The sequence below is a fragment of the Trichosurus vulpecula genome, chromosome 8 (assembly GCF_011100635.1).
Source record: "Trichosurus vulpecula isolate mTriVul1 chromosome 8, mTriVul1.pri, whole genome shotgun sequence".
Lineage (NCBI taxonomy): Eukaryota > Metazoa > Chordata > Mammalia > Diprotodontia > Phalangeridae > Trichosurus > Trichosurus vulpecula.
This window is the reverse complement of record NC_050580.1, coordinates 103,924,132-103,945,744: the sequence shown is the minus strand read 5'-3', so window position 1 is coordinate 103,945,744 and position 21,613 is coordinate 103,924,132. Positions and strand designations below refer to the sequence as shown.

The 21,613-nt window shown below is 40.8% G+C and overlaps 1 pseudogene; it reads right to left on the bottom strand.

Moving 5' to 3' along the window:
- Positions 1 to 6,682: 6,682 nt before the first annotated feature.
- Positions 6,683 to 21,613, bottom strand: part of LOC118829593 — a 192,029-nt pseudogene continuing 177,098 nt past the window's right edge.

Sequence of the window (21,613 nt, the reverse complement as noted above, 5' to 3'; positions counted from 1 at the left end):
TGGTTACCAACAAACAGCTTCCCAACTCCATCAATTCCATTCTTCTGCCTTAGGTTCCATGGGGCCATGGGGCCCTTAAATCCTGAGGAATTTGGATCCCATTCCTTTCAATCTTTCTGGTAACAAGTTGTTTCCACTTTACTAAGGTGGGAGTCTACCAAGCCTACCAAGCCTACCACGACCAGGGCTGAGCTGGCGTTACTCAAACACTCAGTTTTCTACGCAAGTATTGCCCCAAGGCACAGGAGAGCTTTGCAGATGGTGGAAATACATTGCAATTAGGGTAAAGACCCACGCACCCAACATACTCCATGTAGCTGACCAATCTTGAGACTGGAATGAAATGATACATGCTTGCAACATTTAGCAACTAACAAAATGAGTTTACTTGGTCATAGCTGGGAAAGAATATTCAGCAAGGATACAGTGTTAATTCAGTTGAACACAACTTTTCTGCGTCTGTATTGCCCATAATTATACATGGTCAGGAGACTAGGGAGCAGAGGGAGCTTTTCAGTGCCCTGGCTCATTTACACTGGTACAAGAAGCTACATCAATGTCCAAAACATTAGTTTCTTGAGCCAATGACATCTTAAGGATACTTTTTAATGTCTTTCAAGGCAAAATTAACCTAGCCTGTATGGGGTAGGGCCTTAGAAAAAGCCAGCCCTTAGGAAAAGCTTACTTGACGGGGCCCAAGAAAATATTGTTTCTATCATGCCTGGGTACTGAGTGAGGTTCTGGACATTTCTTAATAATCCCTGCTTCTGAGAGACGATGTTCAGCTATGGTTGCAGAGGCACCTGTCTGGAGAAAGGTTCAGGCTACCTATGGGCCAGTCACATCTAAGTTCAGTGTTCATATTCAGATAATACTTGCCCTTGCTTCCTGGGAACTCCCTTGATCCCCACACTTAAAATAATTAATAGAAATCAGGCATTGCCTTTTCTGTTTCCATCAATGACAATGATATGTACCCAACCACTTTGGATGAGTTTTTGTTGTTCTTGTTACTAATGGTAGGGGTCTTCAGCTTACAAGATGGAGAGATAGTTTGTGCCTCCAGAATCATCCTCACATTAGAAAAGTTTGAGAAGCCCTGAGATGCTAGGAACTATCATGACCTCTAGTCTACGGAAGGTTTGTTTTTTCCCTTCCCTGAGGTCAGGGGCAGGTCCCAGGTTATTATAGACCCAAATGACAAAGAGGGCCTCGACTGGTCATCAGCTTCATCCAAAGCAGCCTTTTAAGTAACTTCTTTTCCTTGAGAAGGAAAAGGCCACTCTGGCCTTCTCACCCACTGCTTAGCTGCAGGATCAGAAACCCCAAGGGACAAGGCTAACTGTACACTGAGTTCTTCAAGGGCACTTGAATGTTTTCTGTAATTGCACACATCAAGAGCTGAATGAGCAATGCCCAGGATAGATTATTTCAGCCACTATAGCAGGGCTTCTTAACCTGTTTTGTGTATCATGGATCCCTTTGGCAGTCTGTAGCCTATGGCCTCCTCCTCAAAATAATGTTTTTAAATGCATAAAAATAAAAATTCATAGGATTACAGAGGAAACAAATTATGTTGAAATAGTTTGTCTGTCTGTCTCTCTATCTATCTGTCTATCTATCAGTCTATCTATATATCTATGTATCTATGTATCTATCTATCTATCTATCTGCCTACCTACCTTATTTATCATCTATGGTTCCAAGCAGCAGGTTAAGAACCCATTCTCCAGGGAAATGGAGATAGAAGTTTTATTAAATGCAATCAATGTTTAGGGTTCCAGAGAGCACTTGGATCTCCATCTCTCCTGATTAACAGTCAAACTAAATTTCTAACTACTATAGTAAACTGATATTATAATTTTTTTACTTGTGATCATCAGGGTAGGAATTCCAGGTGAGAAAATTCCCTTTAGAAATTAAAAGCTGCAACTATTTTTCAACCTAGAGTTGGGTGGTAGGGCACTGAAATGTTAAATGATCTGCTTAGGGTTATACAGCCAGTATGTATCAGAGGTGGAATTAAACTCAGCATTTCCTGTTTTCAAGGTTGAACTTCTATCTACTATATCATGACGTTTTTTACCTTTTATTATTTGGATTCAAACATGGCATTGGTTTGACTATGTCCCTTGAAATATAACTTTTAATGATTAAAGTTAGAATGGTCATAGATCTTGACCTGGAAGAAGGGAACTTAGAGGTCATTTAGTCCAATCTTCTCATTTTACAAATCAGAAAACTGAATGAGATTTGAGTCTACACCAATATGAGTCCAGTTTCCTAACACCATTAATATCAACCAACCAATCACTATTTATCGATCACTTACTATGTGCGGGATCCTGTGTTTGGCATTGTAGGAAATACTGGTGTGTCTGCAGTATGGTCCATGGTCTCTAGGATGCTATAAGTTAGAAGTAGGACATGCATAAATTCATAAAGGAGGGATAAACAAGAGTTCTTGAGAAGGAGAGAGTTGGTTTCCTGTGAGGTGGACAAGAGGAAGAACTCTTCTGCCTGGGGGAACAAGGGAAGGCATAATGGAAAAGGTGACATTTAAGCTGGGTTTTAGGATTCCAACAAATAGTGATTGCAGGTTGTGTTATAACGGAGTGTTATAACCCCATTATGAGGGAAGTTCCTTGCATTTTATTTAGAGCTTCTATTCTTATTTTTCTTTCCTACAATGTCTGGGTTGGAGAGGACTATAGTTTATGAAATCTGCTAAGGTAATTTCTTTTGGAGAAAATCAGAGAAGGAGGGATACATACTCTCTACTTTCTGTTTGTTATCCCAAGTGAGATGATTTTCCTTAAAGAGTGACATTGCTTGGAGAAAATTTGGAGTAGGGGAGGAGCCACTCCAGAAACTGTCCCAGGTTCCTTCCCTTTCCTTGCTGACCCTTCTATAAGTATGGCTTACAAATCCCTTCCCAATTAAAGATCTTGGGGGTTGGGGAGAGGGTCTGGAGATGGGCAGGTAAGGATATCCCCTTTGTGGTGGTGACAGGGTTGTTAAGTCAGAGGCCTCCAGTGACTGGCATGGTGTTTTCCTAGGGGTTGGTTTGGCATTCAGATAGTCCTTGTGCTTTAAACCTCCATTCCCTAAGTAGGACTTTGCTACATTTAGTTGTATTGAGAAGTTCTCTTCAGCACGTACACAACTACTTTGGATGAGGTTTTTTGTTGTTGTTACTGTTGTTACTAGTGGTAGGGGAAGACCATGTTGGAAAAGTGAAGTGGTTCCCTTGTTATGAGCTGAAGTCCCCTTGGAAAACCATGAGATTGTTGCCAGAGACCTCAGAACTCATGGGCCCACCAAGCCTTGTAATTTTAATCTTCATTTAACTCTAACAAAATGTGCAGAATGAATATGGGTTAAATAATTTTGTTGCTTCAACCAGACTTCTAGTCCCTGAAAGCTGCAAGACAGCCCCAGCTTCTATCTCATTAAATGACTCAGTGTCATAAATAAGCCAACTTTCCTTCCATAGACTGAATAAATAAGTATGTCTCACACATATATGTATTACTACTTTTCAAATATATATAGATGTTGTTGTAATAAATAAAATTCAAATTCACTTGAAAATATGATTGAATTCATAGTAGTTTTTATTTATCATCTATTTTCTCAATCAAAAGATGCTATATCACACAGTAGTCCACATTTTGTAAAAAGTTTAAAAAGGGGTCTTTATACTCAAAAAAGTTGGGAACTGCTGATTTAGTGGAAAATATATGGTACTTGAATAAAAAGGCCTGGATTTGAGCCCTGCATCAGTCAGCTGAGAGGGATCATGGTATAGGAGGTAGAATACTATTCATGGAGTAATGATGATCTATGTTCAAATCCTGCCTCAGGTACTCACTAGATGTGTGACCCTGGACAAGTCACTTAAGTTCTCTGTGCCTCAGTTTCCTCATCTGTAAAATGAGAGGGAGGCTACTTGAATAATGTCAGACAAGTTATTTAGCTTCTCTAAGCCTTAAATTCCCTTATCTATCCAAAGGAAATAGTAATGTCTGCCATACTTACCTACCTTTAGGAAGTTGTGAGGTTTAAATAAAATCATGTATGGTAACTCCTCTGGGCAACCTTCCAAACTTGTCAGTCAGGTTTTTATGTTGGACATTTGAGGATATCCAAAGGGACTTTGTTAGTCCATACTTATTTGTTGTTGTTGTTTGTCCTTCATTGTCAAAGAGGACCATGACATCAGGAAGCTGATATCATGACTTGCAAGTAAATTGGATTTAAGTGAGGAAGGGCTGTGCAAAGTCACTAGTCTCACTCTCTTCTCTAGAGTCATTTGGGTCCAGTGGCCGGATATAGATCAGGACAACTGGAGATGGCCCCTTGTATAAAAACTATTGCTCACAAGCCACCAACTTTGAGCTTATTTTTAATAATCTCCCAAATAGACTCAATAACAAAGGGGTTTACTAAGAAGATATAGTAATTAGCAAAGGGATTTATATGGCGTAGTAAGGACGTCAGTTATACAAAATTCCTTTTATAAAGGTAGGGTACCCTCTCCCACAAATACAGACTTCTGGTGAGACACATATACAGCATATACATGTAGTCCAGGCAACCCAAGAATCTCTTACTCCAGGGCCTCCATGTACTTTCTGTTCTCATGGTATCCTCATGCTGTTTCTCCTTGAGCATAACGTCTAGGGTAGATCACCCAGATGGGATCCCTGAAATTGCTTCTCTTTACTAACTGACTCTCAACAGCCGGGTTAGTGTTCTCTGGAATCCATAGTTGGCTCTCTTCTCAGCTGCCAGAGGTTATGTTCCTTAACTTGTTTCATGGCCCTGACTCTTTGCATCTCTGTTTCTGGCTCTCCTTCTTGCTAGATGTGGTATCTTCTGCTGGGAAAATAAGTTTCCTGGGTATAGGGTAGGGAAGGTAGGGAGGAAGAAGGAGAGAGAGAATCTCTCCTCCCACTTATTGCTGCCTTCTGGTAGAGGAAGAGGTCACAGTCTCCCAAACTTCTTTGCCTTGATTACTCTTTTAGGCTTAGTTTTGAAAAGACTTGAGGGGTATAGCTAATCTTCAACCACACAGTGTAAAATCGGTCACTAATGCACAATCATTCTGAAGTGACTCCATGTTTTAACCTTGCTTGACGTTGGCTACATCCTGAATGTGCACTAATTGCATCCACACAAATCATATCTTCTTAGCCCTAATCCCATCTCCTTTGAAGTCTGAGGCTCTAAAGATCAATTCACACCCTTCCAATGATCTTTCAAGGACAGAGTTTTTTATATTGTATACTCAAATAATTTCATGCTGTAAATTTATTCCCATGGCTTCCATTTGGTAAATGTTATATAACTTGATAAAATATTGTCCATCTGAGACTGCTTGCAGGCATTTCCCTAAAAAGTTTTTATAAGGCCATAAATTCCTACAAACCAGGAAAAAGATTTCCATCCTTTACTTGTCTGTCTTTATCTCTGAAATCTCCAACCTAGCTAGAGTAGAGAAAGCAGAGAGAAAGGATCTCTGAAGTTTTTACTGCTTATCTCTCACTGAAAGTCTAATTAAAATTCAGTGAGAGTAAATCCCTGTTTAATATTAGCAACAACTTGGAGAGCTGTTTTGAGGCTTCATTAGTCTTCCTCACACTTTTCAGCTCTCTTTCGGTGCTGTCTCACTGAATTTTTTTTTGTGCTGTAAAAAATTAATTTATTTGAGTTCAGATATTTTTGAAATACAAATTTGGTTGTACTTTTGAGGCTATAATTCTTGTCACATTCTGCGGTTAATTTTATTGTGCTTATTAAAAATGGTCATTACTGTTCTACACTCAGCTGTTTGAAAAATAGTTTCTTTGGGAAGGCACCAGCTTCAGTACTCTGATTGTAGGGAGCAGACCAATATCTCCCACTGAAATAGAAGGCTGTCATTGCCAAGTACCACGACTCAGCAAATGATTGCTCATATGTAATCTGTCCCTCTGGAAACAAGGGTCAGACTTGCCATCCACCCCTCCAAAGCATTGAGGATTAAAGCCAGCATTTATAAGGTACTTTGAGCTCCTTCTACATGATGCTGTACCAGACACAAAACTTGTCAGGCTTGTAATTTTATACTTAGCTGGAGCTTCACAATAATTTCTTCTTCAACTAAAATGGACATGATTCAGTTCTTCTGGCATTCTACTGAACAACATGATACTGAGATTGAGTAACTTTTACAAGCTATTAACATGGGTGTTTTTTGAGCTGCTGCAACAAGTCACGAGCAGGCCAACTGACCACTGCAGAGAAGGTTAAGTAAAATTATTTAAGTAATACTTTTAAATTATATCACTGTTCATTTGAATGAAGGCTGAATGGCTATAGGATACTCCAATCTTATACAAAAATTAGATGAGATTCAAAATAAATTCACTAATTAGTACACATCAAGTCCTCAGTGACTGCCAAATGTTAGTTTTTTTCAATGTAGAGATATTAGAAAAGCTCATTAAAAAGACCCCCTCCCCCCGCCGCCAAAAAAAACCTTTACCTTTCACTCTCCTAAACCTCTCTCCCAATTCTATATGCTCCTTCTTTCCTTTTATTAAGAGGGGGCTTTTGGCACTTGGGTAGCCTTCAGGCTAAATATTTCCAATCTAGCTCTGAAACCCAGAGACTGCTGACAGTGTCCAGTCTCATTCTAAAAATCAGAGATCCCAGGCAGAGGAAAAACAGCTACAAAGCTCTCCATTTTGTTTCTGATTGTCTTGATAAAACCTTGATACTTCACATGTCCTGAAAGTTTCTCCTTGAATTCTTTCATGGTGGCCTACGGACTGAGGTCTTTCTGAATCTGCAGAGTCAGTTCTTTCCCTTAATGAATAAAATGGGCTACTTTGTGGAAATCTTTTTCTAGTAGTCCTCAGGAGGTCAGAGTTGGGGTTTCTATTCTCAGTCCACTAGATCTTAATGTAGTTTTGTCTCCTGGGCAGGTGTTCTTGTCACAAGCAATAGAACAAGCTTCTAGCACCTTCTCAGCTCTTCCTCCATCTGTGCGTTTGTTGTGTAGGTTCACAAGGATCAAGTGGTTGTCAGAACCACTTGTTAGTATGTGGTAATCCAGCTTCATCATGGCTGCTGACAGGGCTTTGCAGTTGGCAACCACTTGTTGCTGATAAGCCTTAAATTCAGGTGTCGGGGTTTGCTTCAAAGCTATGGCAACTCCTGAAATGGCATGGCTGTAGTCCTGAGAAAACAGCTGAATTAATGAGTGACTCCGGATTGTACATTGTCTCTTTGCCTGTCTTAGAGTCCACATTGTTCTCTTCTTTCCTAGCCGGCCTGGCAACCTCAAAGGGTTTTGTGCATGGTGGTAGTCACCCCATGACAGTGTTCAAAGCTGCCACCAGTCCACTAATGTGGGGCATGTTAGCCATAAGATATGCCCCATTATCATCTTCAAACTTCCACATACAGATATAGTCCAAGTTCCTGGAATAGCAGCTGATTGCTGCAATGATCAGCTGTGGGTAAGAGAGGCAAGCATCTTCTTCTAGTTTGTCATAGTCAATATTGCCAATATTTGGGTTTACCTTATAGAGCATGGACCCCAAAAAATATGGAAGTGGCTGAGATTTTGTTCTTATCTGTCATGAACCTGTGGGTGAGGTGACCCCCAGGCAGGCTTAGATCCATAATCCTCCCATATGGTTTCTACCAGGGCTGTATACACTGCAAAATTCCCAGGAGATCATGAGTATGGCTGAACATTGACCCCCCAGCTTCGTGGGTTCAGGCCATAGACTTGAAGAGCCCTCCCTTCTCCAATTCATCCATGAACTGGGTGCCACCATAATACCTCTGACCTAGGAATTCTTCTGAATACTTATTATTCAAGCAAGAACCCAAGGCTTCCAGAACTGCTCAGCTTACAAAATTCTCTGAAGCAATCAGTTCCAAACCAGTCTTCTGGCGATTGTTTTCCTTCTTAATGATTGAATATATTTCTATATTATTGTCTTTCTATAGCTATGTGTAACCAGAATGGCCTTTGTTTTCTTTGAGTGACTCAATTTATCTCAGTGAGCTTTGCTGGGTGCTAAGCCCCAAGCCCAAACCCCATTTGGTATTAACCTAATCCATGTGGATGTGAACCTCCCAGGGTCCTAAGGGGAGGGGCCAACTCAAGAACCAATCACCAGAGCTTGAGCTCTGGTGATTCAGATGAAGTTTGATGATGTCTGAAGCCCTATAAGAAGGGAGGACAGAGCCATTTGTGTGGGGGCTCTGGAGATGGTGTTGATGAGGAGACTCTGGGCAGCTGTAGCTAAGGAGACCTCCAGCTTGTAAACCTGGATGCTGAAACTTAGTTGAACTCTGGTAACTATGTGTTGGGATTTGAATCAGACAAAGTCTGTTGATGTTTGTAATTTGTTTGCATTTTGTTTTGAAGTTCAGGGTGCTGGCTTTTCCCCCTGAACTAACTGAATGATATTTGAATGCTGAATTAAAAGTAAGCTTGTCAACCCCTTCACCTTGCTTTCCTTACTTAAGCAGATCAGAAGAACCTGTGCTGTTGGTAGCTTTCTGGGTGCTGGCTGTGGGTGAATCTTATACCCCCACAGAAGCTGCTAGCCAGATTGTTGAAACACTGTGTCAGTATATATATATATATGTATACTTTTGGGCTTCCCAGAGGATAACATTATGGTTCTCTCCATTGACTGTTGCTGTCACACTTCTGGTTTAAGGATTCCTGGGCAGACACCAATCAGTAAGTAGCAGCAGGACACCCAAGTGTGACTTTCTTCAGTGCAAGGTGATGGCAGCCCATCCACTCACTGAAATTTTTTATGAGTGATGATGTGTTCCGCTCTAAAGTTCTTTAGGGTAAAAAGACCTTGTGTATTCTAGAGAACTTCTGAAGTGGAAGCCCCCTCAAGCCCACCTCACTGCCTGCAGTGCCCCCTTCCTGGGACCTACCAAAATCTTTACTTCTTTTCTGATTTTTTCCCTACAAAAGTGGTTTCTTAGGAGTTCTGTGGTCTTTTTTTGCTGTGGTCTTTTTTTTTTCCTTTTCTCCTAGACTCTAGTTTTTCAAATCAAGTTTTTAGCATGCACAGTTGACAATAATCAAAGGTCCCGTATTTATCTGACCAAATTTGTTTCACACAATTACAAACCTTGGTTACTGAGTCCAGTCCATGCTGGACATTTCCCAGTTGAACTGGCAGTCTTTTCCTTTTCCCAAGCTTTTGACAGCTTGCCTGAGTGGGAGTTGGCAGGAGGCTTACTCTGTACTGATCCCATATTGGTATTAGTATCCCCTTGATCTTTCTGTTCCTGGGCAACCTAGTGTTGGGTGAGGACCCATATTCACCCTGCCTCTTCCTTCATGTAGTTTCTATTTCTTTGTACACAAATAAGAAAAAATGAAGTTTTGGTTTGGGACCTATTTTCTCTTTACCCTTCCTGAGTTTGGGGAGTTCAGTTTTCTGACCATTTCATGGCTGACTGAGCCCTGGGGGAGTCCACTGCAACCTGATTGGACAAAGGTCCAAGTGCCAGGTGTGAAATCAGGGTAGGCTCTATCTCGGTGATAGTCACTCTGTCAAGTGATAGTCATGCAGGCGAAGGGCCCCCAACTCCTGGCTGGCTCACCAGATTTTTAAAAGAAATACTCCTTTGGGTCTTCTCTCTGATTTAATGAGGCAAAAATGGAAAATTAAAAGAATTTTATTCAGCACTCATGGCAGAAATGGATTAGGTGGGCTAGCTGGTTTGAATCCTTCCTCCCCTTTTTATAATAAAGACAGGAGTAAGCCACTCCCATTTCAATGAGGAGATGGGATTAGTGCTAAGGAGATGTGGTTAGTTCTTATGAAAAGATGGGGTAAAAGAGCATGTGCCATGTACTCATTATGATAAAATGGGATTAGGGCTAAGAAGATGAATTAGTGTGTATATTCTCTCCTGCAGGACTGCCCTTTCCTGCAGCCTGGCTGTGTAGCCAAAATGAAGCAAGGTTAAAACATGGGGTTGCTTCCTCTGATTTTGCTGAAAGGGCAGATCATCATGTCAGAATTCCCAAGAAGGGGGAGATGAAGGACCACCTTTTCAGGGGGTGACTTTATGATCAAGGTGAGAATTAAGCTGAATCTTGATGATGATGGATAAGATTTAAGCAGAAGTGTACCCCCTTTAAACTGGCAAATTTGCAGAATGTAAAGGGTAAGTAAGTATCTCATCCAGACAGTCTTTGCACCTTATAAAGGGTGAGCCCTTTTCATTTTGTACCTCCTAAGTATATTAAAAGCTAACTCATTTACATATAAAAATCCAGGAAAGTAGCTGAATTGTTAGCAGAGATAAAGAACTTGATCCCAGAGTACAGATTGCCTCTGGACCTTTTCCTCACCCACTCATTTGCTTGAAAAAAAAAAAGAGACTTGGAGTTCCAAAAACTGGGAAGGAAGCCTTGCCCTGCAAAGCTGTTTGGTGATAATTAAGCAAATGGTCATTATCTGGTTAGGATTCATCCTGAAGAAATGAAGATTTGGTACATGTACTAGACAATCATCATGTCAGTCCACAAGCATTTACTAAGTGCCTACTATGTGCCAGGTTCTGTGCTAAGACCTGGGAATATAAAGAAAGGCAAAAAACTAAAGCAAAGCAAAAACCAGTCCCTACTCTTGAGGAATTCAGTTCTCTCATGCAGGGCCCTCAAGTCTTGTAAGAGTCCAAAGGAAAGGCTGAGCCTCAAGGGTGTTAGCTTATAGAGTACAATCTGCTTTTGTACTTCCTACCTGAGAGATGCAGGTATCAGAATTAAGGTCACAAAGGAATAGAAATGGGGAAGCTTCTGTCAGTCCTAATATGAGTCCCTGCTCTTTTTGAAAGAGCAGAGTGCCTCCTCATCTAAGGATTGCAGATTAGCCTGAAATTGGCAGTGGTTGAGAATGTAGCTGCCCATTCAAAAGAAGCTGATGAAATCCAGCAGAACAACTAAGTGGAGCAATCTGTTTGTCCGATGAGGACCAAAGTGAGCACATCCCAATTGGAAAGACATAAGTTCTGCAGTAATAGAAATGTGAGTTGCATTGACTATCTGTATTCCCTATTAGTGTGCCTCACTACCAATGTATTTTATGTACCCACTCTTCCCATCAATGTTGTATATTTATGGAGAGTATGCCCAAGGCTTATGGCGGTGGAGGGGGAAATGTTTGGTTCTTACTATCCTATCTCAGCCTTTGTGTTGAGCTAATTCTGTCTACTGGCTGGCTATTAAAGGCAAGTCCACCAGTAGGGGCTCATTAACTATAGTTTTAGGAATGTGGACCTATAGGGGACTCTAGAACTTGGGGATAGTAACCACACTCTCAGAATTGAGTTGGGAGAGTAGATCAGAGGGAATGCTATACAAGTTGGCAGAAAGAAGCAGGGAGAGCTTTCTAGAAGAGGGGGGCATGAGGACAAAAGTATTAGAGAAAGGAATAAGCAAATTCATGTGTGAGGTCTCAATTCTCACTGAGGCAGAGGACATGTTAGATTCCCAGATAGTCCTATTTGAGAGAGGGAGAGGACTTCCCAGGAACCTGGTGAGCAGTTCCTGATATTACTGGCCTTGTTCCTTTGTGCACATGCCAAGAGCTATTGAAATGCTTTATATTCTAGAGATTTCTTAGAGGATCACTAAAGCCACTTGAAAAATTCACCCTATTTTTAGTTCCTTTAGCTTAAGGAAAATGCAATCCCAGTTCTCCCCCCTCCTCATTGTTTATCTAGCACTTGTTTTGAAACTAATTTTTCCTTTTTAGCTCAGGGCAGCAGCAAACCAATCAACAGTTAGAGGGAGGAGTTCTCTTCCCCATTCCTATTTTGATAACTTATCCTAGTAGTTCACATGAGAAAAATCAGGACCTTCGAGGACACTGGATCCCTTTGAAACCTGGCTTCTAGTTTTAGCGACAGAATTCCTGTGTCAGGGAGCAGAGGCAGCACGGTATAAAACAATAGCAGTGATTAAAAATATGAAGGGACTGAAGTTGGAGTAGGCTGTGATTGACAAAAGCCATTTCCCAGTGCCTTCAAAACACTGAAAATCACCCACCCCACCCCCAAAAGAAACATCATCCAGGCTAAGAGACTTAATTCACTGCTGGAATCCAATGGAAAGGCTCATCAAGTGCTCCATCAGGGGAATTCCTTAACCTCTTTCCCCTTTTTCCCCTAAGTCTCTACTTCTAGAGTGTTCCAACTAGCTATTGAGGATTAGATAGGCCAGGTGGTATTATTCCCATTTTCTAGACAAGGAAACTTTAGCCCAGAAAGTTTGTTCATCTTATAGAGCAGCCAGTATTAGAACTCAAAACTTCAGACTCTGAGGCCAATGTTCTTCACTGAGCTATGCTGCCTTTTCAATTCTATTTTAAGTGCATGGAACAATAAATGACTCTACTACTGCCCTGATGTTGTGTAACAAGGATATAAGGTTATTGTTTTAGATGTTTTGGTTCAACTAACATTCAACAGCAAAGCATTTATTAAGCACTTACCAGGCACTGTGCAAGATGGTGGGTATACAAAGAAATAAATGAGACTCTTTCTGGCCATTCTACTTGGGGATGAAACATGCACACAGGTAAGCGAATATGAGATATTTGCAAGATCAGCGCAAAGAAATTTTGGGGTCAAAACGATACTAACAACTGAGGAAATCAATAAAAGGCATCTTTAGGAGATGGCACCTGAACTCTACCTTGAAGTGAGCAAGGTGTTCCAAGAGGTGGAGGGGTGAGGAAGATGAGTTTTCTAGGCATGGGGCACAGCCTGTGGAAAGGCAAAGAGGTGGGAAATGGAATGCCCTATACAGGAGATCAGCAAGTAAGCTAGTTTGGCTGGAATGTAGAGTGCATGATGGAGAGTAATGTCCAATAAAGTTGGAAAAATAGATTGGAACCAACTCTAAAGGACTGAAATGCCAAACAAAGGAGACCGTATTTTAATTAGGACCAACAGGGAACCACTGAAACTTTTTGAGCAGTGGAGTGATATGATCAGCTCTTAAAAAAGACTCATAGAGTCTTAGAGCTGAAAAAGACCTCAGGGATGAATTTAATTTATCTCTCTCATATTATGGGTGCGGGAACTGAAGTATAGACAGGATGAAGTAACTTCAGTTCTACCAACAATTATAGAATGTCACTTTGTGTTAGGTATTGAGATTATAAAGATAGGTGTTACATAGACCCTTCTCTCAAGGCACTTACAATAGTATGATATAATGGTATGTATATATTATATATATACACACATATATATATGTATATACGATATGTGTTTAGTCATTTTCAGTCATGTCTGACTCTTTGTGACCCCTTTTTAGAGTTTTCTTGGCAGAGAAACTAGAGTTTGCCATTTCCTTCTCCAGCTCATTTTATAGATGAGGAAACTGAGGCAAACAGGGTTCAGTGACTTGCCCAAGCCATATTTGAACTCAGGAAGAGGAGTCTTCCTTACTCGAGGCCCGACACTCTATCCACTGAGCTACCTAGTTCCCCCCACCATGCATGTACACACACACACACACATATGCACACATGTACACTTACACATAAAAACACATATATACATGTGTATATTAAAATAGTTGGAGGGTTTCCCAAGATAATATCTTGGGTACAGTATCTTTTATTTTTTTTAGTTTAAGCAACTTTTTCATATAAATTAAAAAACCCTCAATAGGGAAAAAAAAAATTTAAAACCCTCAACATGACTACTCAATTGGAACCATTCGTAAGGAAAAATAAACTTTAACCCAATAACTTATCTTCTGTCTCCCTATTTGCCCTTTGACATCTTTGTATATATTTGTTATAGTTTAAGGATCTATATTTTCATCTCTGAACACTTCTCCTCCTTGATACAGACCCCAATCCCTGCATATTTTAAGGGACTGTGCTTTTGAGCTGTTGTGACCAAAATAATTCATAACCTTGGGCATGACCTTCTTGCTATGAGTCTCCACATGTAGCTGGGCTGGTTGTCATATGACAGGTATATTTAGTTCATCCTCAAGCATATGCTCAAAACCTTCCCAGCTTGGTAGAACTTGTTTGAGCCTGGGTTATACTGACCTATTCCTTGAGAACCAGTGACTTCTATACCACAATGTGACATTAGAATGGGACCTTTTTTTGGGAGCTATACCTGTAAAGCAGAGATTCTTCCCTTAGGACCCACAGGCCCCATAGATAGATTTCAGGGGGATTGTGAACTTAGATGGGAAAAAAATGTCTCTATCTGAAACCTTGCATCTCCTTCAATTATTAATAAAAAGAAGAGAACATCATTCTAAAAAAGGTTCTATTGGCTTTATCAGACTACTGAAGGGGTCCACGACACAGAAAAGCTAGGAACCCCTGCTATGTTTTTCTAAAAAAGTAATGCTAGGGAACCAATGTTAATTCTTGGGAGGATTGTCATCTTTATCTGTGGAAGGAGGACTGATAAAATCCCCAAAGTCTTTTGAAATAAATTAGCATTATGTATGCCGTGCTTGATTTACTTTCTTCACTTTGTATTACTTCATATACATTTCCATAGTCATTTGTCACTCTTGTCATGGTACCTTTTGGGTAAACAATTAGGCTTCCAGAGTTTGCAATTCTGAGCTCAGAGATAAGGAAATAGCTGAGACTTGGTACCTTTCCACTGAATTTGGTCAACGAGGCACCTGGGAAACCAGGTGGCATACTGCTATGGTCAGTCTTTTTGAGCATCTGTTCAGGGTCAGGATTACCATTAGAATAGCAGAAGAGATGGTGGGTTGAGGGAATACATGATTTCTCAGTATCTTTTGCACTTGGGAGAATTGAATTGCAACCAGTGGTCTCTTCCTCCCATATTAGGACAAATGCTTTAGGAGGTGAGACAATGTGGAGCTGTGTGTGCAGACTTAGATCTGAGTGGCAGACAGATGGTAAGATACAAGCAAGTGACTGCAAGGATTTGGATTTTTCAGGTGAGAGGAAGTGGGTGTTTATTATTGGCAAATGTTGGGCAGTGTCTGAGGAGGCTGGCAATGCAAGAAATTCCTTTTCTTTATGAAGCGAAAGTTGGGAAATCAGGTCTGGCCCCAAACTGGGAGAAGCCTCAAGCATCCCTGGCTGGGCTGGGTAGTGGGAGAGGTAATAGCTTGGGTTTGTTGCAGCTCAGATGAGCTGGGTGTTCTTAGTCGTGTCTTAGTAGTTTCAGTATCTGTGTAATGGAGTTAATAACACCTGTATTCCCTATTTCCTAGGGTTGTTGAAAAGGTTAAATAAGGTTGGTGGTGCAGTGGATAGAGTGTTGGGCCTGAAGTCAGGAAGACTCCATCTTTCTGAGTTCAAATTTGGCCTCAGACACTTCCTAGCTGTGTGACTTTGGGCAAATCACTTACCTGCTGTTTGCCTCAGTTTCCTCATCTGTAAAGTGGGAGTGATAATCACACCTACCTCCCAGGATTGTGGTGAGGATCAAATAAGATAATTATAAAGCGCTTAGCACAGTGCCTGGCGCATAGTAAATGCTATTTGAATGTTAGTTATTACTTTTATTATCTATGCAACATCTTATCACAACATAAATGTGAAATGTGATCCCCATCATCATCATCACCACTTTTATTTCAGGAGAAATCTTTTGAGCCATTGCTGGTTGATTGAATAGTCTCATAGTGTGGGGTTATTCGTCAGTCCCCTGACTGCTCCTGGAGTCTCCTAATAACCTTTGTTGTTGTTTTATTTTCCTCCTAATAACCTTTCACCAAATCATCTTTCTCTGCCGACAGGAAGGTGGACTAGAGTTTAATATTTTACTCCTCTGTGAAAAAGAAAAAAAAGAAGCATTGTAGCCAACTGATAAGAGCCAGTGCTGGCTCGTGAGCTCTTTCCTCTCCCCCTCCAAACATCTTCCCCATAGGGCATGGGCACGTACACAGGACAGCCTCTAATTCTTCACTTTAGGGAATTAGAAAGAAAAGACCCAGGCTGGTTTTTACAGGTTGTCCTACTAATAGCTTGGCATTGAATTACCAAATGGCATTCAGGGATCCGTCACTGTTTTGTGGGGGGTCCTCCAGGGTGAGCTTGTAAGGGCTAAGGCCTATTCTTTTGTTTCTGGCACAAATTAATAATTGACTATTTAAGAAGCCTAGCCTTGAGGGAGATGGTATCTGTTAAGTTTTTTCAGGAGCAGTGGGAGTGGCCTAATATTAATAATAAAAAAAAAACCCTCTAATTGCGTCAAAGTACCTAGTCCATAGGATATCAGAAACCCCACAGTTACAGATTCATTCCTTTTGACTTTTTTCTTGTCCCTCATTACAATGTAAACCCCCATGGGAATTTTTAATACTTCAGGGCTGTTCTTGAGAGAAGTAATAAACTTCCTTCATTCTACAAATGCAAGTTGTTCCAAAAGTCTTAGCTCAGGTTTTTACAAAAAGCATAATTGGAAATCTTTTTATCTTTTACATTTATTTGGTTTTGTGAATTTTGAATGTTGTTGTTCAGTCATTTCAGTATCGTCTGACTCCTTGTGATCCCATTTGACGTTTTCTTAGCAAAGACACTGGAATGGTTTGCCATACCCTTCTCCAGCTCATTTTATAGATGAAGAAACTGAGGCAAACAGGGTTAAGGGACTTGCCCAGGGTCATACAGCTAGTGTCTGAGGCTGCATTAGAACTCAGGTCTTCCTGGCTCCAGGTCCAGTGCTCTTTAGCTGCCCTAATATTTTTTTGAATAATAATTTTTAATTTTAACAAGAAGGGGCACCCTGTCATTATGCATTGTATATGCCACAGTTTCTGGGTGACACTTTCTCAGAGTTGGTAGGTTGCTAGAGGAGGTCCTTTTGCTTGGCCATCTCCGTCACCAGATCTCCTGTGGGGTCATGCCAAAACTTTCATGTATACATCACAACTCTGTGTGTTGGATGAAGCTAGGATTACAAATGCCACCCTTTCAGTTACTAAACAACAGCTCAGCTGCTGATGGAAAGTTTTTACAAAGTTTAAAAATTGACTAGAGGGATATAGAGCACAAGATGGAGGTTATGTTGAATTTTACTAAGAAACATCAATATTTAAAAATGCAAATGATTAACCTTTCAAATTTTTTGCTTAGTTTGTGGTTATTAATAATTTCTGAAGTTATTAAAGCTTAAAACTGCACTAAGACTTTTGTGACACATTCTACTTACTGAAGAGCAATCTAACGTTAGGCATCTAGCTGGTGTGGTGAATAAGAGCACTGGGCCTGGAATCAGGCAGACACCTTCCTGAGTTCAAATCTGGCCTCAGACGGTTACGGTCTGTGTGACCCTGGGCAAGTCATTTTACCCTGTTTGCCTCAGTTTCCTCATCTGAAAAATAAGCTGAAGAAGGAATGGTATATAAGGACTGAAATGACTCAACAACAACATAATACTAGCTCACCTGGGAGGAACTCTATATCACAGGGTGAAGAAATTAACTGGATTTTTTTTTTCTTCTTGAAAGTAGGCTTCCAAATGTGAAAGAGGAGAGAGAATGGATACATTAACATCTGAATGGTGATATATATGGTAGAACTTGGAAATGGGAGACAAGGGGTGCTGGCAGATACACTTGGTTTTCCTTATCACCATACCAAGGGCTAGCCCTTCTAACTGATAAAAATGAAATTTAATAGTAATATATATATATATATATACACATATTTATTTATATTTATTATTATATTATATTTATATATAGTATATATAAATATGTATATATAAAACAATTTATCTATTGTTTAATTTATTACAATAATCTTGTGAGATAGTAAGGATAATGCTAGGGATGAGATTTCATTCAAATATGAAATCCTTGGTTTAGCTTTTGAAGCCCTTCATAACCAGGCCCTCTCCTACATTTCCATCTTTTTATGCATTATTCTCTCAACACATACTCTGAGACTGGGGACCTTGGCCTCCTGGTTGCTCCTTACATAAGATGATCCATCTCTTGACTTGATTGGAGAGCCTTTTCACTGACTCTCCCTGCCCTGCCCTCCCCCACCCCAGCCTGGAATGTTCTCCATCCTTATCTCTGCCTCCTGCCTTTCCTGGCTTCCTTCTAGTCCTAGTTAAATCCTACCTTTCACAAGAACCCTTTCCCCTTCCCCTTTGATGCTAGCGACTTATCTCTGCAGAGTACTTCCAATTTATCCCATATATATCTTCTTTGTATATAGTTGTTTGTTTGTTGTCTCTTGCATTAGACAGTGAGCCCCTTAAAGGTAGTTTTTTGCCTTCCTTTGTATCCTCAGTGCTTAGCAGAGTGCCTGGTATATAGCAGATGCTTAATAAATGCTTGTTGACTGATTGGCTTTTGGGTAAGAAACTCCCTCTCTCTGAATGAGTCAACATTTTCTCTCTAATGTACAATATTTGAGAGTTGCCTAGAACATGGAATAGTTAAATGATTTTCCTAGGGTCACATAGCTGGTATGTGTCTGGTAGGATTGAATCTAGGTTTTTCATGCTTTCAGGCCATCTCTTTACCAACTATGCCACACTTCCTTTGTGGAGTAGTAGCAGAAATACTATTGTGCTATTTTATGGATAGTTCAGAGAAGTGAAATGATATGTACTAAATCACCCAGGCAGGACTTGGACCCTGGCTTTTTGACTCAAGTCCAGTCCCCTTTCCACTGTGCTTTGGCAGTTCTTTAAAGGGAATGCTCAGCTTCCCATTCATTGTGGTGAGTTTGACATATCAAGTGGAATGGGCCAGTGGTCTTCTGGGTCCTTTGTCCTGCTGGGACGGTCTGTGGGTTAAAGGCTGTAGACACCCTTCTCCTATGGTCTATGAGGCAGATCACAAACCTCTGTGGGAGTAGGATGAGTTGTGCTCTGCATCAGCTCCAGCCTCTTGATGAAAGTCGGCTCAATGCAGCTGTCGGAGGCATGGCTCCAGCCTGGCCCCCAGGCAAAACTATCTGGGAGAAGAGCAGGCAGTAACTGTGCCTTCTGGTGTTCCCTGGCTGCCAACTGGTCCTTGAATAACCTGGCAGGGTCTCAGTTGGCTTCAGGAAACAGGAAGAGCAGGAGTGGTGCAGTGGAAAAAACATGGTACTGGGAGTCAGGATGCCTGGGTTCTAGTCATGGTTCTGGAACTATCTTTGATTTTGAATTAATCATTCAACTTCTCTTAGGAGGAATTGGAGGAGGAAGCCTAAGCTTCCTTAGGAATCTTAGCTTATTCCTCTATGAAGGGAGTCGGAGCAGATAATGGCCAAGGTCCTTTTCAGGTTAGGCATTCTATGGCTCTACGATTCTTTGATTGAACAACTCGTGAATTGTCGGTGATGTTCTCACGGTATATGGTGTAGAGGAAAGAGCCCTGGATTTATAGTTAGGTAACTGGGTTCAAATTCCAGCTCATCCACATGCTACCTATATGACCATGGGAAAGTAATTTACTTTTTCTGGGCTTGTTTCCTCACCCGTAACAATAATAACTCACATTTATATTGGGATTAAAGGTTGGCAAAACACATTAACTATGTGCTTTCATTTTAATCTTCAAAACAACCCTACAGGATTTGATCATGATTCTCATATTATAGAAAAGAAGCCTAAAGCACGGAGAAAGTGCATGATTTGCCTGAGGTCACACAGCTATAAGTATCTCAAGCAGTATTTCAATGCATACCTTCTGGACTCCAAGTCCAATGTGCTACCTACTATACTTTGAGGCAACACAGTGCCTGGCATGTAGTAGGAGCTTAATAAATGTTTGTTGATTAATTATTAAAAAGCAGTACACTGGATAGTCTCTGCCTGCCAACTTGTCCTTGAATAGCCTAGCGAGTCTCATTTGGCTACAGGAAACAAGAGGAATGGGAGGCAGTGTTGTTCAGTGGAGAGAACATTGCCCTGGGAGTCAGGAGATCTGGATTCTGTAAAGGCTCCAGCACAAAGATTTTAATCGGTTAACTTCTAAGGGTCTTTTTAAAATGAGAGGAGTTGAACTAGGTGATTTCTAAGCTTTTTGCATTTCTAAATCCTTTGGGGGAGAGGGAATGATGCTACTACATGTTGTAATCTCGGTGAGAGACATCTGGGGCTGTTGGCAATGGGACAGTCTGGAGATGTTGGACCTGATTTCTGAGCTATCATTTATATTCTATAGAAGCTGATGTGGCTCTTTGGGTATTTACATGTAAATGAACACGTGGTATAAGATATAAACACAGGGGTCTTAGGACAAATCATGAGTCTTTCCATCCCTATGTGCTTTGGCAGCCTGGGACTTTGTATACAGGAGTAAAGTCAAAGCGATTAAGTGGTAATTTGCAGCGGAGAGCCAGAGTACAGAATCTGTAGGAGGAAAAAAAGAGCAAGCAGGTGTGAAGGGAGAGAACAAGCCTAGAACTTTCCACTTTCTTTTCCCTGCCAATGGTGCCGGATAACAGAGTCGGAAGGAGGTATTGAGATGTAGTAGAAAGGATACAACACTGAAATGGATTCTGGTCCTGGTTCTGCCAATAACTGGCTGTAGGGCCTTGGGTGTGTCTCAATTCTAGTGAATGAAGCAGCTACTGTGAGCAGATCACTGTGCTAGATGCTAGGGGAGATGATAGTTAGTAATAACAAATTTATATAATGCTTTATGTTTATTATCTCATTCAATCCAGATACAAAGATGAATGAGAGACAATGGCTGCTCTTGATTTCTCCATCTGTAAAATTTCAGGCTTAGACTAGATGGTTTCTAAGGTCTTTTCTGACTTAGATGTGATTTGAATACTTGAGCATAAATAGACTTCTTTGGGTAAATGTGTTCTGTCATTTTAACTTTGGAATCCCTGTGACTTGGGGTATAGAGAAGGGGAATACTTCTCAGCTTCTTGTTGGATTCTGCCCTTCTTTGTATTACATTTTTATACTCTCATCAGGCATGGCCTGCTCTCCTTGTCTCACTCCCAAACCAACATCTCTGAGAAGCAAACGAGCAACTAACCAGTCGACCAGACTCCTTTGAAAATAAACAAATAAACTGGTTTCTTGTTTGCATCTTGTTTACATCCTGACTTTCAGCTCCCTCTGAAAACCAAATCTGAAATTGGAGGGCTAAACCAGGCATCAGCAGCCTTGGAAAATTGCTTGTAATTTCCTAGTCCAGGGTAGAGAAAGTGTCAGGTTTATGATGATTGCTGGGCTATTTTGCTACTTGGTGGGGAAATGAATCAGGAGGCCTGGTTTCTGAGAGTTTTCTAAGGATTGGGTGCTTGGTTCCCCTCCCTTTCAAACTTCTTATTTTTGTTTCCAATGACAATTGCTTAGGAACCTGAAATCAAGCTTTCTTTTCCAGCTCGTTGAAGCTGTTTTGTTTGAGCCAACATCAATTGGACTTCACATTCCCTTAGGGAGTTGAATTAATGAAATCATCAGCTGGGCTTACCCTTTTGGAGCAACTATTGATCATAGGATCATAGGCTTTAACCCTGGAAGAGTTTTCAGTGTACATCTGGTCCAACCTCCTCATTTTACAGATGAAGAAACTGGCCCTGACAGAGGGTAAGGGATTTGCCCAAGGTCATAAAGTAGATGC